Source organism: Pantherophis guttatus, chromosome 5 (genome assembly GCF_059756535.1).
Source record: "Pantherophis guttatus breed Tessera chromosome 5, ASM5975653v1, whole genome shotgun sequence".
Taxonomy (NCBI): domain Eukaryota; kingdom Metazoa; phylum Chordata; class Lepidosauria; order Squamata; family Colubridae; genus Pantherophis; species Pantherophis guttatus.
In genome coordinates, this window is record NC_142067.1 from 93,041,341 (window position 1) to 93,056,262 (window position 14,922).

The window sequence follows — 14,922 nt, forward strand, 5'->3', positions numbered from 1 at the left end:
GTCTGTCTCAGAAATTGCATTGGAGCCTTGAAGCAAAAACAATGATAAAGTATATCTTAAAAGAGGAATTGCCATAATGCATGGAATTTTCAGATAATCTCAAAGTTTCGACACAATTTAGGGAGTAGATTTACAATATGGCTTACTCATACTATTTATGTTATCCCAAAGTTTTGCCAATATTTGGACTGGGTACAAAACTTGGACATCAAGTAAAGTGACTAGCAGCTTAGTTCAATGTTATAAAATTCTGTAATCTTCAAACAATAAAAGTGATTATTTTTAAACTAGTTAGAGTATGCATAGCGTTTACCCTCTCCTTCCCATTTTCTCTCTGATCCCAGAAGCAAACTCCAGTTTTTTAACCTCTTTAAGTTTGTTTCAGGTGATCTGAAAACTCTAGCATGTAACAATAAAGATTTATGTTTATTAAAGGAATATGAACAATTCTCCCATATTTTGTTTCACTTACAATTTTTAGGCTGGAAATGTGAGGTATAACAAGGGAAATCAGTCCTAACATAGTTTTAACTGATATTTTAATAATAATAATAATAATAATAATAATAATAATAATAATAATAATAATAATAATAATAATAATAATAATAATAATAATAATAATAATAATTTTATTTCTATACCGCCCTTCTCCCGAAGGACTCAGGGCGGTGTACAGCCAATTTAAAAACACAAGACACAACAATAATTAAAAATTAAAATAATTAAATAGATTTGGCCGATTTAAAACCCCAAAAATTGAAAATACCCCAATTTAAAATTATTAAGTTGATAGCCCGGCCTGGCGGAACAACAGGGTCTTCAATGCGCAATGAAACACCCGGAGGTCGGAGATCTTGCGTATTTCCGGGGGCAGTTCATTCCACAGGGCTGGGGCTCCCATAGAGAAGGCCCTCCCCCTGGGTGTCGCCAGCCGACATAACTTGGCTGATGGCACCCTGAGGAGACCCTCTCTGTGGGAGCGGACTGGTCGGTGGGAGGCTATTGGTGGCAGAAGACGGTCTCGAAGGTAATTTAATTTTTATATTGTTTGTGTTTTAAAATTTTGATTGAGTAACCATCTTGAGTGTTTATCAGGACATAAATTACATAAAATAATAAATTAAATAAATAAAACCCAACAGCACAATTTTATGTACATACCGTACATTTTATGGTGCCTCTAAACAGAAAGCATTGGTAACTGAAGATGCACATTTCAAATCATGAAATGGCACATAAGTTATTTGGCTAGTGTTGGTATTGAGTTTTTCCCAAGAATCTAGGGTATCATAATGTATTCGGGTAGTATGTGTATAGTTCCAAGCTGTATGGTCTTTTGTAATTAACAGATGGAAATTTTGTCAATGTGCAGATATTCTAAGTGTCATCCAAGATTTTCTGATATGGTACCCAGTGTGCCGATAATCACTGAGACCACCATGGCTGATTTATAACCTAATCTCTGAATTTCGATTTTCAGATCTTGATTCTTTGTGATCGTCTCCAATTCTTTGTCTTCTATTCATTACATTGGTTATCCACACTTTTTTGTTTTTAAACAGTTAAATCTGGTGTGTTATGAGTCAAGACTATCAGTTTCTATCACACAATATTTTAAGCTGCTCATTCTCAAGTACTTTTTCAGTTCTATGTTCCCACCAATTTTTCATTACTGGCACATGATAACAAATTACAGATGTTCCAGTGAATCATTTTGGAGACTGATGGAATGGAATGGCATGGATAACCTTGAGGGGAGAAAAGAGGCTGCCTAGGAAACCATCAGATCTGCAAGATTGATGTTGGCCTTCCCTGATAAAGTAGACAGAAAAGAAGACTAGATGATCGAAATCTACTTTATTGCAAGGCTATATTAACAGAATCTTGGAAGTCTGAAAATACAAACTTCCTGTCCACCACTTTTAACTGCTTGACCCAGTAGGGGCCCTCCCTAACTTTCTTTCGCCATAAGCTCCTGCCTCTCCTATCAGATGGTTTCCTATTTATTTTGGCCTCCCATAGGTTTGAATATGAGTTAGCTGTTGGTTTTCTGATTTTAATACTCAGTACTGTACTGTAGGCTAGCTGATTGGTCTGTTTTATGATGATATTTTAATTCTTGCAAGCACCTTATTCACATTCTTCATTATAGGCTTTTTTTGAGCACTATAGTACTTTAAATGCGTCAGTCTTTGTCTTTGATAATTCTATATGCACCATATTTTTCTCTTTTAATTCTTCTTATTTGAGGGAGTATCATTTCATAGATTGTTTCAGTGTTGCTCTTTCCTGGCCACAAGTTACTACTTCCTCTAAGTTATCATTTCCTTAGTTCATTTCAACTTTTTCCTTTACATTTGCAATTGTTGTCATCTGAGTTTCTTCTACCATTCTTCTATTACTATTTTTTGGGGGAGGGGGAGCTTTCCAATGTTCAAACATTCGCTTTAAGAATCCCTACTTTGTTGGTTCTGATTTATGACATCAGGCCATAATGTGCAATTTTCAAACACAGTATACTTTTGTCTTGTCTTGTTGTTCTCCCCTACAAGGCTAGATCCTGATAGCTCCTGGTACAAGATTGGCAGTAGCTTTTGAGTTCTGTTGCCCACTTACCAACAGATGCCCACAAACTCTTAACATCTGACATGGTCCTTGTTGGCTTGAGCATTGACTGTTCTGGTATATGATTCTTGTTTGTTGGTTGGTTGGTTTCTCACCATATTAAACAGCTTGATGGACCCACTTCATCTGGCTCTTCCTCTCAGGCCTATCTGGCATGGGTGACCTTGCTGGTAGAATACACTACTGCCAGTATAGCTCCCAACCTCTTGTGGGGGTTGGGAGCTACCAAGCATCACAAGATGTTCCCCATGACAAAAGGGTGTCTACAGAAAGGATTATTATAGCTTGTTGTACAGTCAGCCAGATGTTTAGACTAGATGTGGCATTTTTATCCACCCATTGAGTCCTTCTCAATGACCTGGGATAGGTAGATGTTATTGTTGGATGATAATATAGGTATTGTCACTGAATGTAAGTTATTCCTAAACTGCCTGATGGTGATTTTTGTCAGTGCCAATGATATTCAAGTGGTGCTCTGGTAGTTTGGGGATTGCATCCAAAGTGCTTATTACAATTGGTACGATCTTTACTTTTTTGCTATAGCTGTTCTATTTCTATTTGCAGTTCTTTGCATTTTCTGATTTTCTCCAGTTCTTTCTTCTCTTCTGCTATATCCAGATAGTACCACATGCACTACTCAGATTTTATTACCTTTCTTATTGATAACTGTTAAGTGCTATGTGACAGCTGTATGTCTGTTTGAATTCAGAAGTCCCAGCACATTTAGCTTCTTCATTTTCTATGACTTTCTCTATTTTATGATCCCACTAGTTCTTGCTTGCAGGCAAATGGTATTTCTTGCAGATCTTCCAATGTACCATAGTTGCTATTTTGTCATGCTGTTGTAATCAGTCTGTGCGATCTTCTTCCAACATCGAAGTAGTTGGTCCATTGTTTCTTCAGGCTTCTTTACAGAGGCAACATTAACTTTCTGTTGTTGTCTACCCAACTCTAGCTTTGTTTGCATTTGTTTTTATGATGTGGTCTTGTGTAGCTAGAATTAGCACCTCTGTGTCCTTCTTCAACTTTCCTGCTTTTAACCATTGCCAGGTCTTGTTGCTATCTGCTTTGCTACTATATATATATATATACACACACACACACACACACACACACACACACACACACATACACTGGTCATATCATTAATACTTTGCCTTGTCATTTTTCTTTTCTATTCTTCATTTGCTCTTTCTTGTAAGCCAGTCTGATCTCTCCAGTAGACATAAACTTTCATGGTATACTAGCTTCAATGCATTTTCTCCACTGTCTTTCAGATATTCTTCCAATGCCTTATTATTAGTTTTATGTATCAAAATTCTACAGATAGATACATATTCTAAGATTGGTAAAAATACTTAATAATTCAAGTCATAACCATTAACCTAAGAAATGATTAAGTTTAGCATCTAAAAATATAGGCAGTTCCAAGCAGAGAGGTTTGTTTTTTTGTAAATTTAGGAAGTCCTCTAAGTTTTGCTCTGAGAGCTCCAATCATTACTGATATAACAATGGATTTCTTTTTCCATAAGTGTTCAACTTCAATATGCAAATCCCAGTATGTCATATTTTTCCAAATGCATTTCCTTAATTCTAGCATCACCCACTATAACTACATCAATGAAGGAAGTTTTTCTTTTCAATAACTGCTATATCAGGCATGTTATGAACAAAATGCTTGTGTCCCATAAGATATTAACCTGTCGTTTTCCAAGGCCTTTACAACCTGATGGTCCCAGTAGTTTTTACTATATTCAAATCCTAACTTCTGGCAAGGTTTCCAATGGATAATTCTGGCAACTGTGTGATGAGGCTATCTGTAGTCAGGCTGTGAAATTTTGAGGCAGCCACTGTTTTGTTGTTTCCATTCAATCCTTTTTACTACAAAGGGAACATTTCCTGTTTGTTACATGCAGAATGTTTGACTTCAAACAATTGGTTGGCAAAGCTTATTCTTGAGCCACTAAAATAAAGCCTTCACTTGCTTTCTTTAACACTCCTGATCTTAAACAACTCCATCTTGTTTTATCAGATTTTCCTTCTATATTCTTCAAGTATTGACCATGCATTTGCTTGTTCTTCCAAGTAACAAATCAGTTTTCAGTTGTTTCTTTTTTGTATTCAGCTTTCACTTTTTTGTTTTTGAGAGTTTTTCTTCATTGATTTCTTTCAGCAGGGATTCTTGCCTTTTCTTAATGTAGTCATTCAGGGTATGTTTTTATTCTTCCACAGTTTGTTTTACCTGTAGAAGTCCTCCATCCCCTTCAGCTCTTGGCAAATGCAGTGGATCAATATCACTTTTTGGATGCAAAGCCTTCTGCATTGTCATTAGTTTTCTTGTTTTCTGATCCAAGCTATCAAGTCAGCCATTTCTTTGTACATTGAACAACAGGGACTGGCCATGTATTGATTGCTTTGATAAGGTTTTTAGCTTTGATTTCAATTTTTTCTGATATATTTGGTCAAATATTTTCTTTGACTTAATTTGTAATAAACTTGAAGTTTCCAAAATTCCCAAATATTTGTAGTCTTTTTCTGGTGCTACTGCCTTTAGCAAATCTCCATTCTTTAGCTGTATTCCATCATGTTCAACAATTTTGCCTGACCTTATAGCTATGAATACATAAATGTTGCATTTCAATATCTTTTCTGAAGTCTTTTATGTTTTCTAATAAGAAATCTAGTTTACCCTTAGTTTTTCCAAATAATTTAAATCATCCATATAGAGTAAATATGACATTTCTATTTCTTTTTTGGCCAATTCATACGCACGAACGTCTTGTTCAAAATTGTTGTCAGTAAGGCCATTGATAATATAAAAAATAAAGGTGATAATGAGACACATTGGAAAATTCCATATTTGATTTGTTTTCTCCTAACTTTTCACCAATAGGCATCAGCTTCCTTCACAAAACTTCATCATTATTATTAGGAAAACTTTATGGTCCAGAGCCTGGACAGGCCAATTCATTCATTTCCTTGGGGAAGGATGAGCAAATTCATCAAGCATTCCACTTAACTCTATTACACTTCTAAACACAAGCCCATTACAGATAAATGTCTACCAAAATCTTAGCCTTGGATTGCTTTTCCAGTTGATTATTTATACTGTGGAATTAATATTCCACTGTACTGTTAAAACAAATTTATAGTCTGCCTTTTGTTTTATCTGTTACATTTCATCTTCTAAACAATGTTGCATTCCAAATCTTTTAAAAAAATACAATTAATATTAGCAAAATTGTTGTAAGGCACTCTAAGCCCATGGGTAAAGTGCAATAAATTAAAAGAATATGAAATGGTCTTAAAAGGCACTGAGAAAACATTTTGGAAATATCCATCCTAGATGAATTAAAAGTGAATAGAACGTTTCAAACCATTTTTTTTTTTTTTAGCATACAAGGGTTCCCTAAAGCATAGAGTATAAAATTGTATCATTTAACTTCATCAATTGATTTGTCTCACTAGAGAAACCCACAATTAAACAATATGCTGATGTGAAGAATGGATACTTTAGAAATGCTCTATAGTTCAAATATTAGTTTTCTCTCCTCCCTCCCAAGGTATGCACGCCACTCTTTTTTTTTTGTTCTTACATTGTATCCAAAATATTTCAGTAAAATTTAATCAAGCTTCTCAGTCCAGCAGTTTGGATTCTTTTAAAGTGAGACTCCTAAAGATTTCAGTATTATCCATTTTTCAGAAACAGATGAAAGAAATCTGATAAAGTTTAATCTAATTCCACCCAGGTTTTTCTGCAATGAGCAACTGGACTCTATCGGTATCTTTCTGTCATATCATTACTGTCATCAAATGAGATCTGCTTTTGAACTGTTTTACAAATAGCAGAATGTAAGACTGCTAGTTTCTGATCAATGGCTCATTCCATCTAAACTACAATGATATTAATTGTAACAGCTTTTTAAAAAACCACTGAAAATAAATAGTTTTGTCTCATCCTACTGAAATGTAGGTGCAGCTTTGTGCTAAACGCTTGTACTTTTACTGATCATTTCTCATCCTACTTGGTGAAAGTGAAATTTGCTCTCAAAATGTGTTTCAAAGCAGAAGAAAATTAGGCTGATGTTCTCACAGGTGAAGTGAGCTGTTCTTTTACTTTTTAATTTATGAGATGATAAGAGAAAGTCAACTTTTCCAATTTGACTTAAAGTGTTTCCCACAGAATTTACATGAAAAAGCTTTTATTGTAAACCACAAACATTTGGCAGGGCACTTAAGGAAAATAAAGCAATACCCACTGTGGTATCCCAACTACAGCAATTTATGCTTGCATCATAGTCACTTGATAAACATTTTGTTGGCGTGGGAATGCTAAATTTCAGTACAGATGTCTGATAAGTTTGTACAGCTGCAAGAGAGCTCCAGGTCTGAGAATTACATTGTAAGATGTCCTCTGCCCATAACACAATGGGCCCAGCTAATTCATTCCCATTGTTAAGTCTTCCTCAGTTCCTCAAAGCTTTTTCTTTCTTTATTCAGAATTTTTTCTCTTTGCTTTTTCCTTTCAGGAAAACACATCTTTCACCATGTCCCATCTTGTTTTTTTTTTTTTTTTTTGTTTTTTTTTTAAGAATAAGTGGTTGTATGTACATACTGACTTGGGCACAGCCAGAAGAAAAGATCCTGATGCCACAAACTAGCATGTTTCATTATGTGAGAAGAAAAAGGAGGCAGAAGGATTTATCTTCCACAAGTTTCCAAACAAAGACAAAACAGTACAGGTAGTCCTCAACTTATAGCAGTTCATTTAGTGATCATTCAAAGTTACAATGGCACTGAAAAAGGTGTGAAAAGTGTGACCTTTTCTCACATGTATGACCATTGTAGCTCCAGGGTTACATTATCAACATTCAGACACTTGGCAATTGACTCATATTTACAACAATTGCAGAGTCCTAAGGTAATGTGATCACTTTTTGTGACCTTCTGACAAGCAAAATAAATGGGGAAGCCAGATTCACTTAACAACTGGGTTACTAACTTAACAACTGGAATGATTTACTTAACAACTGTTGCAAGAAAAGTCATAAAATTCACTTGGTTAGGAACATAAATTTTAGGCTCAATTGTGGTCATAAGTTGAAGATTACCCATAATTTATGGCATGTGAACTCCAAATAATTTTCTTGTTCAAGCTAAACAAAGGCTTTAATTCTGAAAGGACTTTTTAAAAAAAGAATAAAAAAAATATCTTACCCATCTTTTAAATTGATCGTTTTGTTGATTTAGTAGATTAATAAAAATATTAAGTATATGCATACTTAGATATCTCTACAGCATTTGAGCATCATTGGTTCTCTTTGTAACAAAATCCAAATTTATGTATTTTATTATATAATATAATATAATATAATATAATATAATATAATATAATATAATAATATACTCTGTGTGTGTGTGTGTGTGTGTATATATATATATATATATATATATATATATATATATATATATATATTATACACACACACACACGCACGCACATACACATCATATACATATACAAATACATATACATATACATATACACACACACTTTTTTGTAGTTGGCTGTAGGTTTCATCAGATTCTTAATGAGTTCCATCATGGCACAAAAAGATTAAGATATCCTAAGGAAGACCATGTGGACTTTACAAAGTGATTGTTAATCACTGGGTAAAATGAAAACCATATTCCTTACCAAAGATAGGTGCAGGGGAAGATGTCCTTGACTCTCTGAGAAAGGAATGTTATTGTGACTATATATGACCCTTGCTCCACATAATCCCCCCTCCCAGTTTCCCACAGTAGTAAATGTGGCAGGCCTGAAGACCCAATGCAAAAGATGGCTTCCAGGCCTGACAAAATCTTTTTTGCTAAACTGGTTAGAGTCAAATGTTTTACTAAAATGGATTTATCATATGCCCCTTGAATCAGATTCAGAGCAATACCTAATCATCAATAGTACAAAGGTCAATATCAGTATCAGACTTCTTTTGTGGGTTTCAGAGTTCCTGTAATATTCCGAAGGATACAAGAGATCAAATATTATAAGGAGTTGTGAACATGAGCTGGTATCTCAGACTGGCTCAGCACAGATAGATTGCTTGTTAGTCACAGAATAAATCCTTTCACAATGGATTTCACACTTATTCATTCTCAACTTTCTCTATTCTTGTTTTATCACACACATGAATAGAATAGAATAGAATAGAATAGAATAGAATAGAATAGAATAGAATAGAATAGAATAGAATAGAATAGAATAACAGAGTTGGAAGGGACCTTGGAGGTCTTCTAGTCCAAACGCCTGCTCAGGCAGGAAACCCTACACCACTTCAGACAAATGGTTATCCAACATCTTCTTAAAAACTTCCAGTGTTGGAGCATCCATACCTTCTGGAGGCAAGTTGTTCCACTGATTAATTGTTCTAACTGTCAGGAAATTTCTTCTTAGTTCTAGGTTGCTTCTCTCATTGATTAGTTCCCATCCATTGCTTCTTGTCCTGCCCTCAGGTGCCATGGATGGAATCAAGGAGAGAAAAACCATCAGGTCCTATGAAGGACTGTGTAGGTGACAACCAGCATCTGAATTGCACCTAGAAGGAAACTAGTAGCCAATGCAGCTCTCAGGGCAGCAAGACACATGGACATATTGAGATGCACCTGTTGCTGCTCATACCACCACATTTTCAACCAGGGTTAGCGTCCTGACTTAAACCAGTTTAATCACTCAGCATTCCAGAAACATGCACATTAGAAAGATTCTGCTAATTTAGCCAATTTCAGTCAAAATAGTTTTAGCCTACCTAGTTCTTAGTTCCTTTTTCTCCATGCAATGGGATAGCATCCAATTTTTACTTGCTTCCTTTAACTTTAACTTTCTTTAACCAAGTATCTTATTTATTCTGACACTTGCTTTACTTTTTTCACATTCCATTCTTACCACTTTCATCAGCCTACTTTCAATTCTATATTTGTACAATATAGTTCATAATTAAAGTTCATTGACTTTATAATATACTTTATCTAGATCAAGAGACATAAAATATTCGTACTCACACATTTCTTTAAGATCCGCTAAAGAGCATCTGAACCCTTCTTGCCTAGCACAAAACTGTATCACACTTCTCAAATGTTGCTAACTGTCACCTCTCAAAAACTATCAATCAGAATTCTGTGAAACATCTTGTCAGACTTATTTTATAAAATTATCCTCTTGTTGTTTGCTTTTTCTATTCTTGCCTTCATATAGGGCAGGGGTCTGCAACCTTAAACACTCAAAGAGCCATTTGGACCCATTTCCCATAGGAAAAAAAAAAACCATTGGAAGCCACAAAACCTGGGTGTGTGTGGTCAACTTGACATCACTCACTCTCACTCAGTCACATAACCCCCCTAGCCACGCCTACCCAGCCAGTCATTAGGGCAGAGAACCGGCTATTAAAAAACACCGGGAGCCACAAAACCCTTTTGACATCTAAAATGATGTCAAATGATGTCCCCCCTCTCTCCCTCTCTCTGTATCTGTCTCTCTCCCCCTCTCTCTGTACCTATCTTTCTCCCTCTCTCCTCCTCTCTCCCCCTCCTTCCCTGTATCTCTCTGTCTGTCTGTCTGTCTCTCCCCTCTCTCCTCCTCTCCCCCTCTCTATGTATCTCTCTCTCCCTCCCCCCTCCCCCTCTGTATCTCTCCCTCCCTCCTCTTTCTATCCCTCTCCCCCTCTTTCTGTATCTCTATCCCTCTCTCTCTGTATCTCTCTCCCTCTCCCCCTCCCCCACTCTCTGCCCCCTCTCTGAATTTCTCTCCCTCTCCCTCACCCTCTCCATGTATCTCCACCCCTCCCTCTCTGTATCTCTCTCTGTGTGTCTGTCTCTCTCCCCCTCTCTCTCCTCTCTCCCCCTCTCTCTGTATCTCTCCCTCCCAGTCCCTCTCTGTATCTTCCCCCCTCTCCTCCTCTCTCTTCCCCTCTCTATGTATTTCTCACCCCCTCACCCTCCCTCTCATTCCCTCTCATTCTCGCTCTCTCTTGCTTTCCCTCCTAGACTTGCAAGTCACCCTTCTCTCTTTTTCAGCCACCAACTCCAGTCGCTGAGTCTCGCTACCTCTCTCTTCCCATGTACTACTCGTGCCCTGGCCTCTCTGCGGGAAACTCCTCACATTTATCCGCCACAACACTAGCTGTCAATGCCTGTCCCTACTTGCATGGTTAGGAAAGAGGGGAGGGTGGCAGTGTTTCTGCCCTTTTTACATTGCACACCTCCCAAAAGTGCCTCTGTAAGTCTCTTCCCCCTTCAGGAACCATTTCCTTGCAAGAGCTAGAGACTTGGGAGATTCTCTACTGTGGCTTTAGTAACTCTGCCCCAGCAAGCTTGCCTTACTTGGGGGCATTTTGGCCCCCTTCAGCCAAATTTGGCAGCATGGGTGTCAGGGCTTGCTCTGCTGCAGGAAAAGTGAAGAATGCTGGGTGCGCCTTGGACGCTTGGGGAGACACGCTAAATTTCACTGTCTGCACAAGGCACTGCGAGAGCAGCGGGCAGGCCATGGAGGGGGTATTGGGTCTTCCACCCGCCCCACTCCAAAAGGAAAGATGGCCGGGCTTCTCCTCCTAGAAGCCCCCTACCCTTCTCCCTGCTCCTTACTGCCCACTCAATCCCACTTCAGGACAGAGGAGCATGTGTTGGAAACGTGTGTTGGGGTGACATCGGAGTATGCCGTCTGACCCTCTGGTGCTTGGCTCGCAACTCTCCATGCTCTTCCAGGCCTGGCTTGCTGAGGAGGGGAGAAGCAGCCCTGATCCCTCCACTGCCTCACTCCCATGGCCCCAGCCATAGCTGCCTGGCTTCCTCAAAGGCACGGCGTGTTTCAAAGGCAGCAGCTTACATCTGGAGGTGCTGAACAGCGTCGTGCTGCAAGAGCTGGGCCAGGCCTCTCCACCGTCTGACTACTAATGGGGCCGCTTCTGCCAGGCCAGCCACCGCCCCGTTGGGCTTTTGTGCTCTGTACTGATTATCCTTCTTGTAGTCCAAGTTGAACTTCCATATATGATGGTCATCACCAGACTGAGTCATAGATATTGCCTTCTGCCATCCTGCATGGCTTTGATCAATTGACATTTTCACTTAACTTAGAAAGTGTATATTGGTTGCCATATCTATGCCACGTGAAGCATTTGCTAATAACATTAAGAACATGTGCTTTGCTATATTTTGATAGAAACATAACCAAATTTCAGTTTTGTCCCAACATACTTGTGCTATTCTGTGGAAACAGCAGCAAACCACTCAAAATTCAGAGAGCTTAAAATATTTATGGAAATTATTTAATAATATCTGATTGGATTTCTTTTTCTTTCTTTTTCTGTTTCTCTTTTTCATTTAAATGATAGAAAATTGGCATCTCAAAGAGAGTATTCCATTGTTGGCACCAATTTGACACCATTTGGAGAAAGGTATTGGCCAAGATCTTAATGTGTGAGCAAATAGCTATGAATAGTGGTATTCCTTCTAATAACTGGGCTCAAAGCCCTGGAAGGAATGCTTACTTATTTCTATGCCAGAGATGAGCAGCAGGAGATGAAAGGAATAATCCAGCTTTTGGCAATATTTCTCTTGTTGCCCCATCTTTTCCTTTTCTTTTGTTCTTAAAAAGTCTAAATTTGAATCCTTAAACATCAATCAGAGGTTTCCCCCCCGCCTTTCTTTACACAAGATTATGACCAGTTTATTAATGGGAGCAGAGAAAAGGAAACAAACATTGGTAGTGAAATCAAAGAATTTCTGGGGGTTTAAATGTATGAACATTTGCTTTCCAACTGCCTGTTTTTATTTGGATTGCTCATTCTGAAGGTAGTTTCTCTCATCTTGCTAAACCTAGGTTTTCTTTAATTTTCTTTTTCCACTTCATTTTTAATAAGCCTTAAATTAGGACTACATTGGCACACCTTTTTTTTAACAAAGCTATCTGCAGAAATCACCTAAAATGTTCCTTCTCCCCACTTTCAAAATTAACACATTGTCCTGGAAGTTAGGACACATATCTTTTTATCAGGATACTAAAATATAGTGCATATGACACATATGGAAAAATCTAGTTTAAAAAGTCAGAATGAAAAAAGTGAAAATTAAAAAGTATTTAAAAATCTTTCAGCCTCATTCACAGTTGGTTTGATACGGGACCCACCAGGTACACGGAAAAAGATACAGAACAGTGAAGGAGACCATAACTTTATACCCTTGTTCATTTTCTTTTCAACTTTAAGCATCAATGCAATTTTCAATCCCAAACTAAGGACTTCTTTGGAGCCATAGCCTGGAGCAAAAATCCCAGGAAATTCTATGGCATCTGACGCCAAGGAGCAAAATTCTTATTTGGAAGACATGGCATCAATAATTGACATGAAGAAAAGAAAATTAATACATATTCAAAATGTCACACTAGAAAGAAAGTTTATAAAATATATCAGTGGTGAAACAAAATTTCCTGTATGATTAAAAATATTTTATTATATTTGTCCAACTAATGAGACAATGTTTCCTTCAACTGTTATATTTAAGACTCTCAATACATCAAGAATTCAGTATATTGAAGAATAGAATGTAGGCTGTTAATTTGTCTGTTATCGTATTAATGATTTTTTTTTTCCTTTCTGAAAACTATTATCTGATAGTCATCTCTTTTGAACTCTGATGGACATTGCAGTGCAGGTAATCCTTGATTTATTATCACAACTGAGATCAGAATTTCTGTTGCTAAGCAGTTAAGTCAGTTGAACTCAATTTTACGACTTTTTGCCATGTTTGTTAAGTGAATCACTGCCGTTGAGTGAATCATGTGGTTGTTAAGTGAATCTGGCTTTCTTCCTTGCTTGTTGGAAGTTGGATGGGAGGGTCACAAATGGTGATCACATGACCCTGGCATGCTGCAGACTTTGCAAATACATGCCAGTTGCTGACCAACTGAATTTTGATAATGTGACCCTGAGGATTCTGTGATGATCATAAGTGTAAGGACAGTTGTAAGTCACTTTTTCTCACAACCAAAATCTATAGCAAAATGTAAGCTTAACAAACCTTGGAAAAATGCTTCACACCACTGTCTATGCAAATAAGGTAACTGTATAGTAGGCAGTCATAGGCATCATTTACATTTGGTTTCTTTTCCCCATCTCTTCTGATAATTCCCCAAAGTATTTTCTACTTTTGCCTGTCCCTTCAGGGGGAATCTCTTTCAGATTAAATTTTTTAAGGATATTTGATAATAAAATGATCAGCATGGAATAAAGGTCCATTTGCTCAATGTATATAATACAAAATCAATCCCTCAGGGAAATAAAACTGTTAGATCCATTTGGGCTCAAACTGTGTATGTTATACTAAAAATAAACTTGAAGTTCCTTCTGAATGTTCCTAGGGTACTTGCAACTCCCCCAGTTCATCCAAAAATTAGGATTACACATGGCATGGCTTTAATTCTTCTCTGTAAACCTTTAAAGACTTCTGTTGATGTAGACCAATGATAAATAACCTCTTTATCAATCAGTCTTAGCATTTATAGTTGCAGTTGTATGTATTAAATTATGAAGGGCAGTTGCAAAAGCAAAGCAATGATGCAAATTGTGACCATACGATACACCTGGTATAGCACCTTCCTCCCCCTGCCATGCTCCTGCAAAACTGTGGGTTTTATTTGCCTTTTAACATTTTTAAAACTATTTAGAGGCTCTTATTGTATGTTCTGTGTTTATTCTACATTAAAATAGTAAAAGGACCCTCAGATTACCCAACTCTGCTGTCATCCTCTCAGAACGTCTTTTTGCAACATCATCAAAGTCCTTTTTGAGGTCCATCATTTTGATTCAAGAAATTCATCCAAGCTGGAGTAGAAGTTCCCAAACCCTCATAAAATAGTTAAAACAACAACAACAAAGGAAATCCCTCCTCTGCCTCATTCATGGATAATTGTAATGTCACCACTAGCTGTGAAGCAACCTGACCACCTCTGGGTCTCTCTAAAGCAGTATGTGTGGACTCCAACCACCAGATGTTTCCTCTCTATACAAGTGATTATGAACATGAGTCTCCAGAAAGATTTTTTAGTGTATGAAATCTGTGAACCAGTGGCCCAACAATCTTGTAGTTTTTGCAACATGAAATTCACAGTAAAAAGTATCCCATCATCTAAAGCAGTGTTTATCAACCTTGGCAATTTTAAGATGCATGGATTTCAACTCACAGAATTTCCAACCAAGATGAATTGGTCCACACATTTTAAAGTTGCCGAAGTTGAGAAACCCCAAT

At 37.3% G+C, this 14,922-nt stretch overlaps 1 protein-coding gene across 2 annotated transcripts in view; it reads right to left on the minus strand.

The window, feature by feature from the left end:
• Positions 1-14,922, minus strand: part of GABRG3 (gamma-aminobutyric acid type A receptor subunit gamma3) — a 428,102-nt gene that overhangs the window by 143,898 nt on the left and 269,282 nt on the right. The window lies entirely within an intron of this gene.